The sequence below is a fragment of the Geospiza fortis genome, unplaced genomic scaffold (genome assembly GCF_000277835.1).
Source record: "Geospiza fortis unplaced genomic scaffold, GeoFor_1.0 scaffold194, whole genome shotgun sequence".
NCBI lineage: Eukaryota > Metazoa > Chordata > Aves > Passeriformes > Thraupidae > Geospiza > Geospiza fortis.
In genome coordinates this window covers 7,650,524-7,656,503 of record NW_005054322.1, presented here as the reverse complement: position 1 = coordinate 7,656,503, position 5,980 = coordinate 7,650,524, and positions in this window count along the sequence as shown.

Below are 5,980 nucleotides of genomic sequence, written 5' to 3'. Positions count from 1 at the left end.
CCTGCACATTTTTATTCATGTCTGTTTTTGATTGGTTTTACTATCTTGTAAATCCTAATTTTATTTAAAATTTTATTTAAAATTTTATGTTAAAATTTTACTATCCTGTATAAATCTTAACTTTATTAAAAAGCTGATTTACTTATGTCTAATTATGTGTAAATATATGGAAGGGGAGATTTTCTTTCAGCATACCTATTTAATTTACCTGTTATCATGGGACAAAGGTAACCATGCAAAATGAGAGGGGCATGGGGAAGGAAACCTATTTCTAATGGCCATTTTTGTCATACATATACTGAAACCAGAATACATATCATAATGCAAACCAAACTTCCGTTTAGTTCAGTTTTTTATTTCTGATTGCAAAAGTTAATTTGTCTGTAATTCATAAAGCTTAATGAGTTTCCGATAACACTCATTTTGTATACTTGAACAGTGCAAAGAGAGATGTTTATGACATTTTATGAAATTAGCATAAAATTTTTGTACACTTATCTGAAAAGCAAGCTTTAACAGACTGATTACAGTAGCTAAAACTCCTTTGCTTTGCTATTTGTGGTAAGATTTCAGCCCTCATTGGCACCTGGGCATTTGTATCAGTGAGCACATTGATCACTCTGCACATCACCTTACTTTGAGGGCAGATTTGTTTTCAGACTGCTGAGCTTTTGAATCTTTCCATGACTGTATGACCGTATGAATTTGGCTTGAACATCAAGAGCAAGTAGGAAGAATAAATGGGGAGTTGGATAAGCAGCACAAGGTACAACAAAGCAGAAAAATCTCTCTTGAGTCTATACTTGCATTTGAATTCCTTATCAAACGATGTGTTTCTGAAGAGATGTATTTTAAAGACTATTACTTCTCAGCTTCTTCCAGCAGTCTTCATTCATTCCTGTTTATCTTTCAAGTACTACTAATTTCTGTTTTAAAAACCCAAATGCTCTCCTTGACTCAAGCTGTTAATTTTATGACAAATAACCAACAGCAATAAGGTTACAAGATACTTTGCATTTAGATTGTATTTGTAGGGATATCACAACATCACAACACTAGATGTATGAATTTCAGAGTCCCATGTCTCACAGACATTCTTAGTGTGGCCTGTGCTCCTACAGCACATGATAAAGGCAAATGCATTTTTGTGTGATAGATGATAGATAGATAGATAGATAGATAGATAGATAGATAGATAGACAGACAGACACACACACACACACACACACAAATAGATATTAACTGAACAAAAGTCATATAATCCCTTATGGAAGACTGCTAAAACAACTTTAACAATTTGAAAATATTACTTCAGCTATAATCATTAGTACTATCTTGGTTTGTAAGGAGGACAAATCAGCTTCTTCAATTATTATTACCTTTCTGGATCTTAACCTGTATCTGTTTCTTAAAGCATGTTGTTTCCAAGACAATTAAAAACTGGATGGTAAGAACTAGCACAGAAATCTAAATATTAAAATGAACTCTTTCACAAACACAAAAGAAGAGACAGCAGAAAATCAGAGAATTTATTTAAATATTTATTTAGAGATGTCAGCCTGAGGACAAATGAACTTGTTATATTTCAGTAAATGAACTTATTACATTTCAATAATTGTATTTGTCCTCTCCTTTTAATTGCACCTGGGAATACAAAACACGATGCAACTGCACCTGGCTGGATAGCAATGATGGACAGACTGGTGATAAAATTTTCCAAACATGACCTTCCTTCTCCAGCAGACAGATTTACAGAAGTGCAGCCCAAGGAAACAACTACTTTTTTTATTTCCTTTCTACTGAAGTGTTTTTCTTTTCTGAGCAAACCGGGCAGAAAAGAAGAAGAGAACACCAGTGGCAGATTTTTAAGAAGGACTTGCTTTGTTAGCTGTCACTAATTTACTACCTGTGTATGTTTCTGTGCCCTCAAGCAAGCAGATTACAAGGTTCTGGGTTAAAAAAAAATGAATAATACTTATAATACTTCACATTCCAGGACAGTAAGAGACTCAGTAAATATCAAATCAATTTTCTAATTAATTGACCCCTTCAATATCTTTGTAATGAACTGTTAGTTTTCTGTGGCTTTTTGTTGCTCTTTTTTCTGCAGAAGAGGAAAATGAGAACCATGGACCTGAAGTATGCTTCCAGGCATAGTCTCCAATGAAATCCCCATGTGTTATCAGAGTGTCTAAGGTAGAATTCAACTTACTCTACAAGAGAGGGAGTTTTCAGCAGAGCATTTGGTTGGAAACCTTAACTCCCTGAATAATTTTCTCATGTAGTCTTTAACTGCTCTGGTCTGCTGGTCAGACTGGCCCATGCCAAACCCTGCTGTCTCAGTGGGGCTTCACAGAAGTGGATGAAGGGCCCAAACAACTCTTCTTCCTGGAATTGAAAGATTATCAGTTTCCTATTTCTTTTAATTAGTTATCATGTGTATACATGCCGGGAGTGTGGCTGGAGAAAAATGTGATTTATTTTGATTCATTATTACTTTGGATTTTTATTTTAATTAATGTCAGGAGAAGTTAGAATTTTAGGAAGACATTCTTCCAAGATGCATTTAAAGCAAAAGAAATAAACTAAAGTTATTTCAATGGGCCTATAATGTGGAAAAACCACCCAAACATTTTGTGATGACATCAAAATAGTTAAGAAGCAGGACATAAACAAACCTATGTGTGTAGTATGTTCTGAGTTCCTCAGACAGAGGAGGAATTGATGAATCTGACTCCATGTTCTTAGAAGGCTAATTTATTATTTTATGTTACTATATTATATTAGAGTATGCTATACTAAAACTATACTAAAGAATAGAGAAAGGATACTTACAGAAGGCTTAACAAGACACTACTGAAAAACCTGCGACTCTCCCTTCCAGAGTCCGACATAGCCTGACCGTGATTGGTCATTAAGTCAAAACAATTCGCATGTTGGATAAACAATCTCCAAACCACATTCCAAAGCAGCAAAACACAGGAGAAGCCAATGAGATACTATTGTTTTCCTTTTTTTCAGAGGCTTCTCAGATTCCTAGAAGAAATCCTGGTGAGGGGATTTTTCCAGAAAATATGACAATGACAATGTGTAATTTTTGTATTTTTCACTACTGACACAGATCAAGGCTGAGTCCTAAAGAAAGCTTCTGGCAAGTTGTCCTACCATGGCCGTAGCAGAGATGAAAGACAGTGAAGCAGATGTGGGGAAAGTAAGTCTTCACTTACAAAAATAATCTGTAATTCCTGTTTAAACCCTGGAGCTGGAGATCATCTCGCCCATGATTGCTTGGTCAAAGGCAATGAGGACAGAGTTACTCAGTTCACAGCCATTTTTCTAGGACTACACCATCATTAACTATTTTGACAAATGAGAGAGAAATGTATTATGACAAGATTGAGGGTGAAACAGAATGGCTACAACTTCGAACAGTATAATCATTTGTCTTAGTGATGGGAAAAGGGAGCTGCGGTAATTGCCAGGGAATAAATGGAGTCAGCAGCATTCTTTAATATGGGATGAACTGCTGTGTGCAATGAGAAAGGCAAGAACCCACGGAAAGTAAGGAGGTAAGACAAATAAAGAGGGGCAGGTGATCAAGGAGATGGAAGTCAGTGGGACTTCTCTGCAGCCATGCAGAAGTAACCCAAGGAGAGTATTTGTACACAAAGGAGGAAAGGGCAAGGAGCAGCATGCCTACAGCCACATGGGCTGTCACTAGAGGCAATAAAAAGGCTAAGTGGGAGAAGCCAAACTGCATCCCTGTATCCGCACTCTCAAGTGACAGTGGATGAAGAGCAAGGATACAAGTACAGCCTAGAGACAGCACTTGCAAAGCTCAGCGTCAGGAAAGCTTGGATCTGGACAGCCATCACATGACCCCAGCAGGACAGGAGGCTGAGCAGGCTGACAAGGCATAGAATCCCAGAAGATGATGGGATAACGTGTATGTCTTAAAAAAACAATAGCTGGATAGCAATGGAGCAAACCAAGGATTGTTTGCACTAAAAGACGAGGATTGCTGGTGTTAACGCTCTGTGAGAAAGAATAAGATGTGGCTGGAGATGGGGGCCATGCAGAGGGAGGGCAGCACTTTTCCTGGACTAACAGCCTTGTTGTAGTTCCTGGAGATGAGCCCAACACAGTATCACACAAGCGTGGGAATGAGGGTAAGATGTGGGCATGGGCTGTGGGAGGAGATCAAGACCATTGAAGTTCCTTTAAGCTGTGAAAAATGCATATTTTATGATTGGCTTTTCACAAATATTAAAATTAATATTATATGTGTTATGCTAGAAAGTTATCTTGTATTAATTTTCTTAAGTAGTGTGTTAAATATCGTTTTAGGTTATAACATAATGTTAAAATAGAAACTATGCTATCTAAGATACTTTTCTTAAAGAGAGGACTCACACTGAAATAGCAGCCACAGGACATCTAAATCTTTCAGAGAAAGGGAATTTATTGGTCTCTTATCGAGTTCTTCCCGCCTTGCTCAGCCCTGAAGACGCCGTCAGGATTCAGAGGAAGAAATTGACACTGACCAAACAGAATCCTGTATTTGAATGGAATTTATGCATCATGTATGAGATGTATGAATATGCAACAGGCTATTGCTTATAAGGGTTAATCCTCTGTTAACGGGTGTCCATTTTCGGTACCTGGACTGCCCGTAACTCTTTGTTTTTATTGTCTCATATTGTCCTAATCCTAATTGTCCAAATTTTTATTACTCTAATTATATTGCTATTTTTATAACTATTGCTAATATATTGCAATTATATTATTATAACTATTGCTATTATATTGCTATTTTTATTACTATTAAACTTTTAAAATTTTAAAAACAAGTGATTGGCGTTTTTCACAAAGCTCTCTGAGCTATTTCCCAAAAGATCTGAAAAAACAGACTGCGCACGATAATTAATTTGCACAGAAAGCGAGAAACCTGTCCATGAAAAAGTATCCCCCTCCAAACATGGGCAGCACCTCGTTTTTCTCTTTCCTTTCTTAATTTTCTTTTCCTCTTCTGACCCCTCGCCCCCTCTAATTCATCTTGTGAAAAACACCAATCACTTGTTTTTAAAATTTCAATAGTTTAATGGTAATAAAATGTTTATCAGAATAGTCATACAATTAGAGTAATAATAATTTGGACAATTTCGGTTAGGACAATATGAGACAATAGAAACAAAGAGTTACGGACGTCCGGGTACCTTTTTCTGGGCAGCATAAGCCCGAAAAAGGACACACGTTAATAGAGGATTAACCCTTAAAAACAATAGCCTGTTGCATATTCATACATCTCATACATGATGCATAAATTCCATTCAAATACAGGATTCTGTCTGGTCAGTGTCAGCTTCTTCCTCTGAATCCTGACGGCATCATCCTGCCCAAGCGAGGTGGGAAGAAGTTCGTTTCTCCTGATAATGGAGCAATAAATTCTCTTTCTCTGAAAGATTTAGGTCTCCTGCGACTGCTATCTCAGCGCGAGTCCTTCCTTTAGAAAAAAAAGTATCCTACATAGCATAGGATACATAGTTTCTATTTTAACATTTTGTTATAACCTAAAACTATATTTAACACACTACTTAAGGGAATTAATACAGCATTACTTTCTGACACAACACATATAATATTCATTTCAATATTTGCGAAAAGCCAGTCATAAAATACGCATTTTTCACAATCTTGTCGCTCTTTCCTTTCACCCTGCCCCTATATCCAAACCCACTGCCGTGTGCTTACACAGTAGGTCAGGGGCTAACAAACCAATTCCCACGCCAAGCGTGCAACACAGTAATGTAACTTTCTGATTGCTTGCAGACCCTCCGCCTTCCATCGCTCCTTTCGACCACGAGCATTTACCACCCGGGCCAAACCACACTGGTGGCTCTAACACAGCCTCAAACGCTTCGCGCCAGCGGTGCCGCTAGCGCCCAGACGCAAATTCCCCCACAGCGCCCCGGGGGCGGTG